Here is a 16,678-nt window from a genome sequence, read left to right on the forward strand (position 1 = left end):
GTCCTTCGTCGAATTTCGGCAAAGTGCGATGGAGACATCCAAAAAGCTCATGTACAATTCTGCCCATAATATTGTAAAAACAACTCTCTGTTAAACTCTATAAAGTCCGTTGACAAATTTTGGCAAAGTGCGATGGAGACGTCCAAAAAGTTCTTGTACAATTCTGCCCATAATATTGCAAACTGTATGTTGGAAACTTTAAAATTTACTGCTCATGAACCAGAGCAAAAAACAGAAAGAGAATTGCATAGAACTGAATAGTGATGAAACGTTGCCTTATTGCAGTAGTACAGGAAGAATAAACTGCAGCATATTTTATCTATACAATGGCCATCAGGCGATGACTAGCCTTTTTAAGATAAAACTCAATCGAACTAGTTTTCTCTCGATTAAAATCAATCAAGCTGGCGAAGGTAGGTTCATCAAGCCGTGGAAGAAGCAGGGCAATATGCCGATGTCGGCATGAGAGGAGGAGAGGGCCAGCTCACTTCGTGGCGGATCTGGCACAAGGCAACACACTTCCAGCGTAATCTCCCTGTCGCCCAGCCTCTGTTTCATCCTTAAATTAGGAAAGTTAAGAAAATCAAATCACAAGCAAGAAAGACAATAAATAGGAGAATAACTGGAGAACACCCGCACCTTCGAAATTCGTCACGCACGGGAGAACACCAGACAAGACCAAAGGTGATGGATCCATGTGCTACTATATCCATCCGGGAACAAGCAATTTTGTACACCTACAAATAAATCCTTATCAAATTGCATTACAAATCCATGGGCAATCAGGAAGAAGCAATCCCAACTCGTTGAGGCGGACTTGACCAGAGGAAGCCGACCAGCTCCTGGATTTGGAGCGGGGGACAGGGGGATTACCTGCGGGTAGTGAAAGTGTTGGTGCTGAGCCGGTGAGAGGAAGTGGCGTTCATGGTCCTCGACAGCTTCAGGAGGAGGCGCAACAAACCTTGTCCGTCATGGGATCTTGGTGAGTTAGGACTCGCCAGATCCGCATAGCATTGGTTGCCGGCGAGCGATCCCGGGACTCCATGCCGCATGCCGTGGTGGGGAGGGGAATGATCTGGTCGGAGACCTCCAGATCGGGAGGGTGGCCGGCCGTGGAGGAGGAAGGGCTGGATGGATCTTGAGATAATGGAGACAGAGAGAGAGAGAGATGAGATTAATGGAGAGAGAGTACGGGCGTGGGTGTGGAGAGAAAGAAAAGGGCGAGCGGGTACGATGTAGGTATGGGCAGGCATGGTACATATACGATTTGACTGTATTCAAACTGTATGCCGGTGAAAAAATAAGACGAGGGATAATTGCATGGGACCAGGTGGGCCACGGCCACTCGCATCGGCGGGTCGCAGCGACGGTAGCGATTGGCGTTGCGCGCGTAACCAGTTAGAATTCACCATATTCGTCCTTCTAGAGCCTAACCCCGGTCCTATATAAAGCCAACCAAGACCTCACGTAGGGGGGCAACAATCATAACAGGAGAGAAGGCAGGCGGCCGGCGGACATAGCAGATACAACAAGGCCGGCCAGAAGGCGCGCCCACAGCCGCAGCGCGCTCGCCGGGCATCACGCACGCTGCCTGACCCTGTCCGGACAGAAGCCAGCTGGGAGAGGCGCGCCCACGGCGGCGGCGGGCACGCCAGACAGCAACGCACATGGTTGTTGCGTGGCTCTTCAGTTGCCCATGCATGTTGAAGGACACGTATGATGGATGCCTTGTTTCTTGTTTTCTTTTTCTCCGTTCTTAAGGCTGGTCATAGTGGGGAGTAACTTAGACTAGTAGCATACATATGTTACTAGTCTATGTTACTACCTTCATAGTGGGTAGTGTCATAGGTGTGGTAACATAGTTGCCTTCATTTATTACTTTGCAGACTCATTATGCATTGGAAACCGCTATGTGATGGTAACATATTATGTTACTCTATTTGCCTCTCTCCTCATTAACTACTTGCCACATCATCATTTTTGCTTATGTGGCATCTATGTTACTACCTATGTTACTCCCACTATGACCAGCCTAATTTACCAGGGGCTCAGGAGGAGAGACACAAGACCAGCCTCGGCAAAGAGACGCAGCCAGCCGTGAGAGACGCGCCCACAGCAGACCACACATACATCAAGGCCTTTGCGTATGATACACTAGATCGCATCAAGAAGACCTCACATACATCAGCAGAAGAGAAACCACGCAGCGGACTCGCCTACGGCAGCGACGACGCGGAGGCACACACTCGGCGGCTGCGACGAACGCGCCGGCAATAGGGTGCCTCTGACTGGTGTCAGGCTGCCCGCAAGCAAACCGGCGCCTCCGAGATGGAGAAAAGGGAGCAGAGCAAGCCCCACTAATTTCTTGTACTTCTTGTCTTTCATCTTATATAGGTGTTACAACAAAAGAAGGAGAAGGCCACGCAGAAGACACAAACACCCGAGGAGGAACTCACGCACACAACAAATACAACAAGGCAGAGAGAAAAGGCCCGAGGGGCAGGATTGAAGACGGAGGTCAACCACCAACCCGGAGTCCATGGATGATGTGCCGAACGCAAACGATGGAGACGCGCCCATGGCGGCAGCATCGAGAAGAATGCCACGGTGGCAGCGACATGCTGCGGCGCCTCAGGACAGGGCTCGCGATGCATGCGCGTGCATCAGCTAGCACGCGTTCTTCTTATCCCTTTGTCTCTTCTTCTTAGTAGGACAGGAGACCGTTCAAGGGAGAACATCTTGTCAGGCACGTCGTCGGCATACGTACAGGTGCAGCTAGGGGACAGGAGTTCAACATACAGTCATCCACACGAGGGACTTTGCGCGGTGGCGAGGAAGGCCGCGCTCATGTTTCCAAATGAGATAGCGTGATCCTGGCGTCACCGGGGGTGGCACCACTGTACCTGAAGATGACGCCGAGGCACCACCGGAGCTTGTCTTTGCCAAGCCCATCGTTCTCTCGTGTGCTGCAACCTAGGTGTGGTGGTCTTCACCAACGACGCAACTCGTTGGTGGATCGTCCCGGCACACAGATCCATGACAAACAGGTTTCTCGGCGCACAGGTCCATGGCGTTCCGATCACGGTGCACAGGTCTGGTGTTTTGCTTCCCAGAGGCGACGGCGTGGAGGAACCGGAGCTCGCCAATGACCTAGCCCGAGACAAGTCCATGGTGAACAGGCCATCGATGTACAGGTCCTCGGAGGTCAAGGTGTATAGGTCCATGGCATCCCCGGGTGTACATGTCACCCTTCAGTGTAGCACCGACCCAAGGTGACGCGACCTCTACGACGCCACCTTTCGCTAACCCCATGAGGAGGCGGTCTTGGCAGACCACCGAATATATCGTCCAACTGAGACAAGGCGACACAACCATTACGATCGTCCCTCCACGAGTTTGCCAGGCGGTGCCCCCAGATAAAGCAGACTACCATCGGCTTGGAGTCTAACCAAGTGATGTGCACCCATCACAACATACAGGTCTCGGTGTACTGGTTCATAGCGTCGCTGGCGTACAGGTCCCTCTTTGGTGTAGCACCAGCCCAAGGCGACGCGGCTGTACGATGCCACCTTTCCACGGCCCTGTGAGGCGGTGCTCTTTGTCTTAACGGGCCGCTGAATACTCGGGGTCTAGCCGAGAAGAGGCGCCAACCACACCAGCCATGCCGATGTCACTGTGCGACGGTTTTTACACCGCCGCCGGTCTCCTAAACAACTTACTCCCGCGAGGCATACCCCTTACATACCCCGAAAAATCCGCTACATCGTCAAGAAGTCCGAGCCAAGCAGGACCCATGCTACTCCAACACGAACTACATCATTGCCGCCAAGACCGACGAGGCATGACGGCGAGAGCGACGTGGCTAGCACAAAGCCACGTTTTGAGTGGCATGTGTACAGACGAGGACACGGGCTCTGCCGCTGCCCACACAGCACCATCAACATGCATGGAGAACGCAAGGCGAAGACGACAGACAACCACACGGCTTAATCGGAGGTGTCTCACGGAGTAACCCACGGGAGTAATTAACCAGGAGCCTTCCGAGGCCCCGGGAACCAAGAGACCACAATCGCTACAGTCAGGCAGGTCGTGCTAGTAGGCCATGGAGCGCATATGTAAAGGGAGCTTGTAATTTTGTTTCTCCGATGAGAGATTAATTAAGTGCATGTTTCCCTATGTTTATTTGTGTACTTAGTACATTGGCATGCCCGTAACATTTTATTTCCCCTGATGCGTAGAGAGATAATAATACAATAACCCATGTTATTTTTATTATTTCTCGTGTCAAACACCCTGAGCCTATGGACATTTCCCAAAGGTGGTAGCCAACCACAGTAGCCTTGAGCTGGCTCTTCCCTTGAGTGAACTCGGACAACAGCCACAGTCTTGGCCAGGTTAACCGACGTTTGGATCTGCCTTCGTCGTGACCTGAGGTTGCAGAGGTCGAGGTCACAACTGCACTTTGTCGAACAACACGTGCATTGCGGCGACGTCCTCGATGTCGGCACACACCTGAACTACCGTAAATGGCATTATGGGGTTGGAGCAGACGTGGACGAGCGGTACAGATATTGAAGAGGACACACCTAGAGACGATGCTCGCAGCATCCTGCTGGCATCGTCCCCCGAGCATTCAGTTGAGCACCTGGTGGGTGTCGGCGTGTCAAGCTCGAAGGACAGCGAGTGGTTGCAGCAGAGGAGGGGTCAGCCATCGGCAAAGGCTCTGATGGTGAAATTACGGACGTAGACGCGACAAGCGGGGCCAGTGACACGACCCTTCCGGTGCTGTGGTCAGGACCGGACGTCGAGCATGTGGTGGGCGTCGGGCTGCATGGGTAAGGCCGATGGCGGCGGCGTCATGGAAGGCGTCACCTGCCACCGCCGGAAAGAGCTCGACGGAGGCGTCAGTGGTGGTCATGAATGCTGCGGCAGGGAGGGGGCAACGGAGTCGCCGCCCGGCATGCTCACCTCAGTAAACTAGCTCGCACCTCATTTCAGTTTGGCTCGCGACAGTGCGAGAAGGTGACATTTTAAACGATTTGACGGGCAGTTTTAGTTGCGAGGGATGACAGTTTATTCCGAAATATGCATTTTTCGCTTAAGACTGTCACCGTTTAATCTCATGAAGCAACTAAAACTGCTAGAAAACAAATATTTGCTTGCCATGCCCTTTTCAGTCACCAAATAACATTATCATTTTTTGGCAGCGCTAGGCGTTGGCCGACGGGCCCAAACTTTGGCCGGTCGTGTCCTAGCCGCCCACTACAATGATTCGCAACCGCCCGACGAAGCCTCCTTTCTATCGCACTAATAACAGCTTTGCCTCATAAAAATCACGTAAGCACGCCGCACATCCCATCCTCGAGGTTGCCTCACCGCCAATGCCCTACAGCCACCTCGTCGCCATGGCACCGCTTGTCACCGATGATAGTATCATCGTGAGTGGTTGTCGCAGTTGCAGAAAAGCCATCACCCTTCCCCTCCCTCATGGGCACCGCTCCTCGAGGTCACCGTGCTGTCAATGCCCCTGCAATTTGTTGGGGCAGCACCGCTGTGAACGGTTGCAGCTCCTCTGTCCATGATCCCACCATCGCCCCAACAACGGATGCAACTTTTTTGCCGTCGGTCGCATTTTTTCAGCGCCGTCGTCACCAGCTTTCTACATCACCGGTTCCAGCAAAAAATGTGTTGGTTCTAGTATTGCACGGTCCATCGAATCCTTGGCGCCAGCGTCGCCAGCTTCCTGCATCACTAGTTCCAACAATAGCATATGCTGGTTGTAGCATTTGCGGCGTACGGCTCCAACACCACAACTGGTTGCATCATTTGCGGCGGTCGGTTCCATCTCCGCCGCTCGCTAGATCTGGCTCTCCCTTTGCTGGTTGCAACATTTGCGGCGACCGTTGCATCATTTGTGGCGGTCGGTTCCAGCTTCTTCGTTGTCCGGTCCCAGCTTTGCTTCTGCAAGTTGCAGCAGTCGACCTCGCTGGATGCGCAGTCGATATTCGGGGAGAGTAGCTCCCCCCATGGCCAGGCTTCTGAGCATCCCCGTTGTCCGTGGTCGCAGCTCTGCCTTGGGTGTCGTCGCTCGTAGCCACGGTGTCATTCTCGCTGCCTAGTGCCGCGATCGAAGGGCGCGTGAGCAGCCGGCCGAGCGTTTCGCCGGCCGCCGTAGGGGATTGTTTACTTTTTGAGGAAAAAGCCACTACATCTATTTATTACACATGCAGCAATTACACCGTTCACATGTTTTCCTACAAACAACTAGAGGATGATCGTCCCAAAAACAAGAAAGATCTAGGAGTATTATATTATTGATTATTGAATGATTAAATTATCCGACGAACCACTTCATTATTGCAACGAAACTGATCGCATCCCGTGTCGCCAGACGGTAATCAAGCTCGCGATCCACCTTATCCATTCCTCTTTGTCCTCCTCCGACGGGGCGAAGTATCAAGTGAAAACGTTCGTTCACTGAAAACTAAAAACTCTCTTCGTGCGCCACTGGATCGAGGACGTACGGTACAGAAAAAGGATGGAAACTAACCACGCACTTAATCCCAGTTTTGCAGCTAACCCCTGCATTTTACGTCCTTTCTTGGTAACAATCCACCCCAAAAAAAGGGAAAACGAATCGTGCTCTGTACAGCCGCCATGGAGTCTAGTCGTGCGCCGATCGCCATATGCCCTAGCTCTCCGACGGTCGCCCCGTCCAACAGCGCTAGCACTCAGCCAGCCGTGATCCCCTGCTCTCCTCCGGCCCCGCCCATGAGCCCCCGCCCTCCGCCGGTCTCGGTCGTGTTCCCCTGCCCTCCGTCGTCCACGGCCATGAGCCATTGCTCTACGCCCATCGTGACTCGCTCTTTGGAGGAGGCATCACTGCCGCTCGTAATAACCAACGGTGTTGCCGATCCTCTGTCCCTTGCTATGCACCTGCCTCCTGGTAGTAGTACACAGGCAAGCAACGCATTTATTTGTTGATTGTTTTTCTTCCTCTATTGATACAAACTGATCAAGGGAACGCCCTGGTTGTTTTTCTTAGCTTGGTGGTGATATGGATTTGCAAACCCATAATTGCAATGAGGCAGACCGCCATGACATTGAAATACATCCTCCTCCGATCAATCTGGATAGCTTTGGTACACCAAAAAAGAGAAGCAAAACAAGGATGGAGAGGGGAAGAAAAATGTTGGTGGACAAAAAAAGAAAGGGCCTAGAACGTGCAAGAGGTGTAAGCAAGTTGGCTTCCATGATAGCCGTAATTGCCCTAACAACAACTAAGAAAACTATTGTTACTTTTCATACCCATACAATTTACTTATTTTTCAAAATGTATATTCGCACATAAAACCGATCTGTTCATGTCAAACTGCAGGTCTTGTTCAAGCTTCACAAATCTTCTCAGTTTCTGAAATCTTATGATGTATCTCTGAAAGACAACTTGGTGGTGAAGCTCATGTGCTGGATGAATTTTAGATGGCCTTTGTGGCTATATTTTGCTAGAAGATTATCATTTTATCTCAGAATAGTGTTGTTCTTCTGAATATTTATGTTTGAAGGCGTCAAAAATATTTATGTTTGAATATGTACTGCATGAAATGGCCATGGCACAAATATTTATTTTCATTTGTCAGTGCAAGAATATTGTTCTCAAGGCTGATATTTTTGCATGTTGTTTCGTCGAGTTTACTGCAAACAAATGGAAAAGTTTTGTACATAAGAGAGGACATTTAACTTAGCATGAGTCCCCTGCTTGCTGCTGCTGCTGCTATGCTATTGCTCTCCGTGTGTGTATGTGTGTGTGTGTGTGTGTGTGTGTGTGTGTGTGTGTGTGTGTTGTGGTGTGTATAAAAATTATAGGATGGATGGGTATGGTGTTGTTTCTGTTGTATTGATCCGACCCTCATATGAGGTATATATAGAATACATTGTGAGGGAGAGAGACTTGGAGTAGAGGGCAAGTCGTACATGTTAAACCTATTCTATCTCTAACTCCTACCTATATCTTAAACACAATAATATTCTAACATTCCCCCTCAGTCGTAGCGGGAGTGAAGCGAACGATTGCGATTGAATTTGTAGTCTTGCGCTTTCGTCGTCTTCTCCACTGCGCCATCATCAACTGCGTCTCTGATGGGTCGACACCTAGGGCGGTGACTGCGTCCCACATTCCCCCTCAGTCGTAGCGGGAGTGAAGCGGACGATTGCGATTGAATTTGTAGTCTTGCGGTTTCGTCGTCTTCTCCACTGCGCCATCATCAACTGCGTCTCTGATGGGTCGACACCTAGGGCGGTGACTGCGTCCCCTTCTGGTGCCTTCCTTGTTTGTCCTCTCTTCCCTCCCGCAGTCACAGCGGGAGTGGCGTGGACACTAGTGACGACGCGGACGCTGTTGACTGGAGTTGTCGCCGATGAGTTGCTGTAAACGTAGCCATGAATATCGATGTCGAGGTAGCCGATCATTGCGATATAGCCATGGTCGAGGTAGCCATGATCGATGGTGTAGTCGTCGTGGATGATGAAGCCGCACAAAGCCGGAGGCGCAAAAAAAAGTGCTATGACGGAGCTGCAGACGTTGACGATGCACCTTGCAGATGTCAGAGGGTGTCGCCGGCGATGAGTCCACTGGTTTTGCCAAGACCGGAGGAAGCCCACCGAGCACACATCGGTTTTGCCAGAACTGTGTGGCTGTATAGGGTCATCACTGTAGTGACGCCGTGTCGATGCAGTCGTGCCGTCGTGGATGACGCGGTCGATGCCGTCGTCGTGACGTGGTCATCGCCGTCGTCGAGGTCGCGTCTTGCAGAAAAGTCTGTTAGAGGATGCTAGGTGTCCATCTTGTGGACGAGGCGGCAGTGGTGGTGTGTTGATGAAGATATTGGTGAAGACCATGTTGATGAAGACCTTGGCGATGAAGTGCCTGTGATGGCGTTGCCGTGGCGTGTCGACAATGATGAGTCGCTTGAAGGCGTTCCTCGTGGTGACGAAGTGTCGATGTCGTGTCGTGTCGAAGAAGTATGTTGGCGCGTAGCCTGGCGTAGTCGTACAACTTGATGTCGCTCGGCTCGATGCAGAGGCGTGGGTGTAGCCGTGCAGATCGACTGTGGCGGTCGATGCAGCCATGCAGAAGATGATGTAGCTCGGCTCCGGACGTGGCGGCCGGTGTAGATCGTACAGCTTGATGTAGATGGCAAGCCGGCGCGCAGGAGGTTGATGGAGTCGGCTTGCTGAAGATCGCGTCCGTGCGCGTGTCTCGAACGGGCTCTCCCGGTGTCCGACACACCGAGACTGTTGTGGTCGTCGGCCAGATCGGATCGCGATGATGGTTGTTCCCACCCGCAGATCGCAGAGGCCCACGCGTCGTTGCCTTTCGATCCTTGCAGAAGGCCCGTGGCTCAAGTTCAAGGCACCATGCCATGCGCGTACGCATGGCCGTCTTTGCGAGTTTTGCCATGCACGTATGCATGTGCGCATGGCCTTGTTCCGCGTACAAGTCGATGCGGCTGCTGGCGTTTGGCGATGGGTAACTCCGTGCTGAACTGCTGATTCGAAGGAGTTGCTGGTTGCGCCGTCGGGAGATCCGCGTACGATCTTGTACGTGATGGAAATCGCCGCGAGATCTACGCCCTCCCGCTATCGGAGGTGCGTCCCCTTCGCAGCTACTCGCCACGATCGTCGTCCTCGCGCCGTGTAGACCGGTCGGATCAGTGTCCATGCGTCCGTACATGGCCGCGCCTGGCACCGCACGATTTCATGAAGAAGATCGTATTCCTGTAGGCTCCGGAATCTGACGTTCGTTGGATTTATTTGGTGGCTAATGAAAAACTAATCTAATGGAATTTCTAACTATGAAGAATTCATCTAAGTAATCTACGGAACCAATCTGATCTTTAATCAATTGGGTGCCGCGCCCTCGGGGAGAGGAGATTAATCTCCCCGGGGGGCGGCGCGCTGCGGAAGGTGTGAAAGGTCTTAGGATCGGCGTCGTGAAACTAACCGCTCTAATACCATATAAAAATTATAGGATGGATGGGTATGGTGTTGTTTCTGTTGTATTGATCCGACCCTCATATGGGGTATATATAGAATACATTATGAGGGAGAGAGACTTGGAGTAGAGGGCAAGTCGTACATGTTAAACCTATTCTATCTCTAACTCCTACCTATATCTTAAACACAATAATATTCTAACAGTGTGTAATTATCAGGGCAATGTTAACCACCAGTCAATGCATCGCAGGGAACTAGGGAAGTACAGTAGAATCCATGTTAGTGAAAGAAAGTTGCTCAACTAGCTATCGTACAGCACCTCCAGAGCAATGGGAAAGCTAACTGCAACCAATTCACAGTCGCTCTGAAAATCTGCGATTTCAGTATGTACAACAATAGCAAAAGAACAAATATCCGTTGTACATCCACGTTCATTCAGGATTTTTCTGTACATTCATATACAGAAAGGTGCGGCAAAACAACAAGGATGTGTCATGTGTCTGAAGATCCACATTCATTCATGGCGTTCAATCAGTTACAGGAAAACATCAACCATTTCTCTGTACAGCAAAACATCTACAATTTCTCTGAACATCGACATCGGCCATTTCTATGTACAGCAAAACATCCACAATTTCTCTGAACATCCCTCGCTGGGAGCAGCGCCAGGTCGCCGGGCCGACGGGCCAGCGCCGCTGCCGCCGCTGACTCCAGCGCGTGTGCAGAAGAAGGGCAGCAACGCGGAGGACGCGGCCTCCGGGTCTCCCTCGAGTGGGAGCAGCACCAGGTCGCCGTTGCATGGGGCTAGCGCTGCTGCCGGTGCCGACGTTGTGTTCCACCACGGAGATCACGTCGCGCTCCACCGTGGCCTCTGAGTAGCCATCGCTAGGGCAGTGGCGTCGCAGTCAGTCGCCGTCGAATAGCCGCCGCAGTCAGTCATCGCTCAACCGCCGTCGCTTCCTGGTCGCCCTCGCGAGGATGGAGAACTAAGAAGGGGATAACGAGTACGCCCTCTCTCCTGTGGATAACTACTGTTAACAGGGGGTTAGCTGCAAAACTGAGATTAAGTGCGTGGTTAGTTTCCACCTTTTTTCTGTACCGTACGTCCTCGATCCAGTGGCGCACGGAGAAAGTTTTCAGTTTTCAGTGAACGGACGTTTTCACTGGATACTTCGCCCCTCCGACGGTGCCACATCTTATCTCGCTTTCAATCGACAACGCTAGCCGTACTCTCTCCCTTCTCTCGTCCTGCTCGCCGGCCAACAGCAGGTGATAGGAGCTCCACCACGGCGGTGATGCTCTGCAGTCAATCACTCGCAATGATGGACGTGGTGCTGTGGCGCGAGGCCGCGCTACGCTGCTGGCCACCGTCTTCGCCTCCTAGATCCTCTTCCACGCCCCCCTGAGGCCTCCGAACAAACGGCCTTGTCATTGGCCTTCGACGTGCTCTTTCTACTTCCTTTTTCTCCTCCCATGCACACTGCTCTTAGGCCCTTTTGCTTCCTTTTCCTGTCTCGCTATGGACATCTCATATCATCTGAATATATCCACATATATGCTTGGTTTTCCTGCTGAACAATTTAGCAAACAAAAAGGAAGAGGAAGGAGGCGCTTAAGAATGATAAGGAATGAAAGGCAGTGTGACATACCAAACCGGATTTCCACCTCAACAGAGGAGGTGAAGAACAAAAGAGGGTCCTACGGATATCAGGCGACATGACGCGTCTATATCCGGATCCGGGTGGGATAGTGACCATGAAGGTGGGTATAACAGACATGATTTCTTGTCACAGCATAACGAGTGGGTGGACATGTATTTGACTCCTGCACCACCTCCCACACAGGAAACACATTATGACTAGGAATGGTATGAGCTGAGCTTCCTCCCCGTAACGTGGGGCAACCCCACAGGTTTATGTGGACGCCGCCGCCTCCACCACCTCCACGACATGGCAGACGACATGGGTGATGCTTGTCTAGCACTATATCTATCTATATATATGCGAGGGACATATTCTATCTATGTATGCGAGGGACATATATCTAGCTATGTGTTCGAGAGACATATTTCTATTCATTCGCATTGTTAATCAAGTTACATTTCAGGAGAGACAGCTAGAGATAATTAACATACAAGTACATCAAAATTAAATGGTACGACTTAGCTTAGATAATACAACATACAAACTACATGAAGACATCATCGTCATCCTCTGTCGATGCAGCACTCTTACCCTTCGACGATGAGGCACTCTTGCCCTTCGACGATGAGTCACTCCTTCCCTTCGACGATGCGGGTGTCTTGGCCTTGCTGCTCGGCATGAAGATATCGTCTTCGTCTTCACTTTCGCCAGTCCATAAAAAAGTATGATTTGCTGCAATCCTTAGGAAAGTTGCACTCTTATGTCGTTGCTTCTTCCACCTTACATGCAACCTGAGAAGTTCTTTCTGTATCTCCTCAAAGGTCCTTGCAGGCCACCACACCTGCTTAATGCGTGAGCCAACTCATTTAGTATAGTGTCTCTACTAATAAGTTTGTCCCATTGAACTATCCTATTGTCTATCTTGAAATTGTTGGCTAACATTAGAAGACATTTCAACATACTCGGGTGGAAACTACGATCGAAATGATAATGAGGATGGGACATCTTGACGAGACTACAATGCAGTGCTTACCAACCCTTTCTGTATGGGACGGGGGGGGGGGGGTTATAGGTCGAAAAGAGAATTATGACAGCAAAAAAGATGGCGGGAACAGAAGGGTTGGCGGGAAAGAAGATGGCGGTAACAGAAGGGCTAGCGGGAAAGAAGTTGGCGGGAACATAAGGGTTGGCGGAAATGACGATGGCGGGAACAGAAGGGTTCACGGGAAAGAAGATGGCGGGAAAGGCAGGTTTGGCGGGAAATAAGATGGCGGGAAAGGCATGTTTGGCGGGAAAGACAGGTTTGGCGGGAAAGCGTTCCTGGGAATACGGTTATGAAAAAGTGTTATGGACAACTAGGCCAGGCTCGAGCGAAGGTGATGAGATACAATTATGGGCCGAAATACAGTTTCATTAGCTCATAAGTTTGGTTTCATGCAGCTGTCGTGTTAGGGTAAGCCGACTGGAACTAATTACCCATGAGGAAGATGATTAGTTCAAATCATCTTCACGGAAGACGACTGGAACTAATCGTCTACAAGGAGGACGACTGGAGGCCCCCCTTCGGACGACTGCTTAGTCGGCCTGCTGTGAGCCGACTGGACACTAATCATCTACAAGTAAGACCATTAGGTCCAGTCGTCCTTCGTAAAGATGACGCCGTATTATCTGTCAAAAATATCTAAACCGTGTATTATTTCTGAAAATTAATAAAAAATATATTATTTAAAAAAATTTACGATGGATTGCACCATGTCTGAGTGTGTGTGGGCTCTTGCAGACCCGGACTTTTTTTTACGTGCTTGCAGACCAGGACTTGGTGGAAGTGATGAAGCAAACCAGGGAACCAAACGCAATGTTGGATCTTCGATGGATTCTTTGCATCACACAGGCTTTGTGTTTATCTTGGTCACTCACTGAAGAGTAAATTGCACAAAACCACCACTTTAAGGGCTAGGTTTTCAAAAAACACTAGGCTACAGTTTCTTGACAAATTGTACCATGTCTCTCGTAAACATTTTGCAAAAATCACTGATCGGCGGATAACCCTCGATTGAGCACGCTTATGACAGGTGGGGCCTTTTTTTGCCTACATGGCATAACATTTTGTGCCAATCAATTTTAATTTAAATTTACAAACAAGTCCTTACAATTTACATAGACGCCCTTGAATCAAAAAGAAAAAAAAGCCCCCACTCCCTTCGATCCCTTCTCTCCCTTTGATCCCCATCTCTCCCTTCGCCGCCAGATCCTCCGCTTGGCGCCGATGCATAGGAGGCCGGGCAGTCACTCCCTCACCTGAGATGCCGCAACCTCCTCTCTCCTTCTCCGTCCTCGGTGGCCGCGGAGCGCAGACTCCTCTCTCCTCCCTCCGCGGAGCGCGGCGGCGCCGAGCGAGCAAAGCGGCGATCGCACCGGCGGAGTAGAGCGGCAGTCGCGTGGCAGCTTGGCCATGTGGGGCACGACACCGGAAGGCGACAAAGCTCTGTCGTTCGCCACCCTACCCACGCACCATATGCAACAGCGGCGACGGGAGTGCGCAGCAACGACGCCAGACGCGAGCAGCAGCCGCGGCGGCGCCGGACGCGAGCAACCATAGCGACGTTGGACGAGAGTAGCAGCCGTCGCGTCAGACGCGAGCAGCAGCGGCGGTGACGGACGCAAGCAACCGTAGCGACGATGGACAAGAGTAGCCGCTGCCGCGTCGGACGCGAGCAGCAGCGGCGGTGCCAGACGCGAGCGGCAGTAGCCGCGTAGGCCGCCCGTGGGCACGAGCAGCCGCACCGACAGCGAGTAGCAGCAGTCGTGCATGCCACTCATGGTGGCGAGCAGCGGCACCGGCCGCGAGCTGCAGCAGCCACGCCGGCCGCGCGTGGGCGCGAGCAGCGGCACGCATCCAAGGAGCTGGAAGGAGGACGACGATGGTGTGAGGGAGAGACAGATCCCGATCTGAATCAGGGAGGGTCTTTTCGCTTTTTGACAAAAGTGTTGGGGTGTTTTCGCTTTTTTACCCATCTAATGTTGTCTTTGGTAAAATGATATGCCACATCAGCGAAATAGGAGCCCCATTTGTCATATACAAACTTAACCGAGTCAGATCCACCAATCAGTGATTTTTGCAAAAAGATTGCACAAGACATGGTGCAATTTGTCAAGATTATAACCTAGTGTGTTTTGAAACCCTAGCCCTCAAAATGGTGGTTTTGTCCGAGCCTCAAGTACAACCTCGGCAACAAGACACTTGCTGTTAACTATTCGAACTCAGATCGAGACATATATTTCGAAGTAGTGATAAATTGTGAGAGAGACGCAACGCAAGGACCGTATCTTAACCCTAGCTCGAATTGGCAGAAATCCCCACACGATCGCCGTCCTTAACACTGGATCGATCCCCTCGTGACCCGATCGATCTGTGGGAGAGAGAGTACGTGCCAGCATGCCAAGGAAGAACGCCGCCGCCGCCAATGAAGCCGTCGCCCCCAGGTGCTGCCCCATCCTCCTCCCGGAGTTGCTGGCCAGCATCCACGACCGCCTGGGGCTGATCGACCGCATCGCCTTCGCTGCGGTCTTCGCAGCGTCCTGCGACGGCGACCTATTCAAGCCGTCCGCTCCGTGGCTCCTCCTCCCCGGCAAGACCACGGAGACCGCCGAGCTTTTCTCCGTCGCCGACCGGCGGGCCGCCACCGTGCGCGCGCCGGACCCTGCTTTGCGCGGCCACTTCGTTGTCCTCGGCTCCTCCCGCGGGTGGCTCGCCATGGCCGACGACCTGGGCCAGATCTACCTCGTCAACCCCGCCACCGGTGAGCAGCAAGAGCTCCCGCACATCACCACCATGGGCGTCTTTCTGGATCACAGGTGGCCTAATGACTCCTTCTCGGTGCATCTACTGCGCTTCCTGACCATCCGGTACGGCCGCGGGCCGCCGTTCCCTGATAGTTTCTTGCGGCCTGGGGGGTATGGGACCTACTCGTTCAGCCCCGAGCAGATGTTCTACCGGAAGGTTGTCCTGTCCCCGTGCCGCCCCGGTAGCTACGGCACCGCCATGCTGATTCTGGAGCGACTTTTTGGCGCCCCGGCCTTTGCCACTGCGGAGGCTGGCGTGTGGAAGCTGGCGCGGTCGGAAGACGGAGTCGAGGACGCCATCCACCACGATGGCCAGTTTTACTCCATCTCCTACTCCGGCGTCGTCGAGGCCTGGCAGCGTGACCCGGAATCCGGCGAGTACAAAAGCACGACTGTCGCGCCAAGGCTGACTATCGAAGAAGGCAGCTCGACGTGCCCTCTCAAGTACCTGGCGGTGGCGCCAGATGGGCGGCTGATGGTGGTGCTCAAGTACGGCCATGTGACGAAGAAGCAGTATGGTCAGGGCCGGTGGACGTGTTCCTTCAAGGTCCATGTCCTCGGGGACGACGGGCAGTGGAATGAGACAAGGGACATCGGCCACGTCGCGCTGTTCGTTGGAGTGAACAACTCGCTGTGTGTCCCGACGAGGGGACGCCCGGAGATTGAGGCTGGCTGCATCTATTTCACCGACGACAGACTTGGGGATGCAATGTTTCGCTTTCGCAATGAGTTGTCCTCGCGGTCCCACGGCTCTGAGGATGATGATGAGTCTGACGTTCGCTCCGTTGGGGTGTACAGCCTCAAGGACGGCACAATGAAGAAGATGGAGGCGCTTGAGCAAGAGTACCGCAGATGCCGATTCTTGTCGCCGCCGCCAGTGTGGATCATGCCTTCCATCCCATGATATGATAGCTGCAAGGTTGATCTGTTTTGAATTAACTAGGTTAAACGTTTTTGCTTAAGATCGCTAGCAGGAGGTTCAAGGTGAACCGGAGTTTAGCAACTCACCGCCGTATGTGGTGATTACTGGGATCCAAAAAAAGTGAAGTCGGATCCGTTTTGATTCACGTGGCTAGCTTGCTTGCAATGATCTGATATTTATTTTTCAAGCTTATTGGTCGTCCTGCCCTGCAATTATCTCATATCATTCTGTTGCGGCACTGGAGAAAGCTGTGGAAGGAGAAGCTTCAGGCTGATGA

General features: G+C 52.2%; 1 long non-coding RNA gene across 1 annotated transcript; it reads right to left on the reverse strand.

The window, feature by feature from the left end:
* Positions 1–250: 250 nt before the first annotated feature.
* LOC123085960 (uncharacterized) lies at positions 251–1,385 on the reverse strand. The gene is made up of 3 exons (XR_006440188.1): positions 874–1,385; positions 640–737; positions 251–559 (listed from the first exon to the last, which is right to left on the reverse strand). It is a non-coding gene; the product is annotated as an uncharacterized lncRNA (long non-coding RNA).
* Between the last annotated feature and the right edge of the window lie 15,293 nt (positions 1,386–16,678).

This window comes from Triticum aestivum, chromosome 1B (genome assembly GCF_018294505.1).
Source record: "Triticum aestivum cultivar Chinese Spring chromosome 1B, IWGSC CS RefSeq v2.1, whole genome shotgun sequence".
Taxonomy (NCBI): Eukaryota; Viridiplantae; Streptophyta; class Magnoliopsida; order Poales; family Poaceae; genus Triticum; species Triticum aestivum.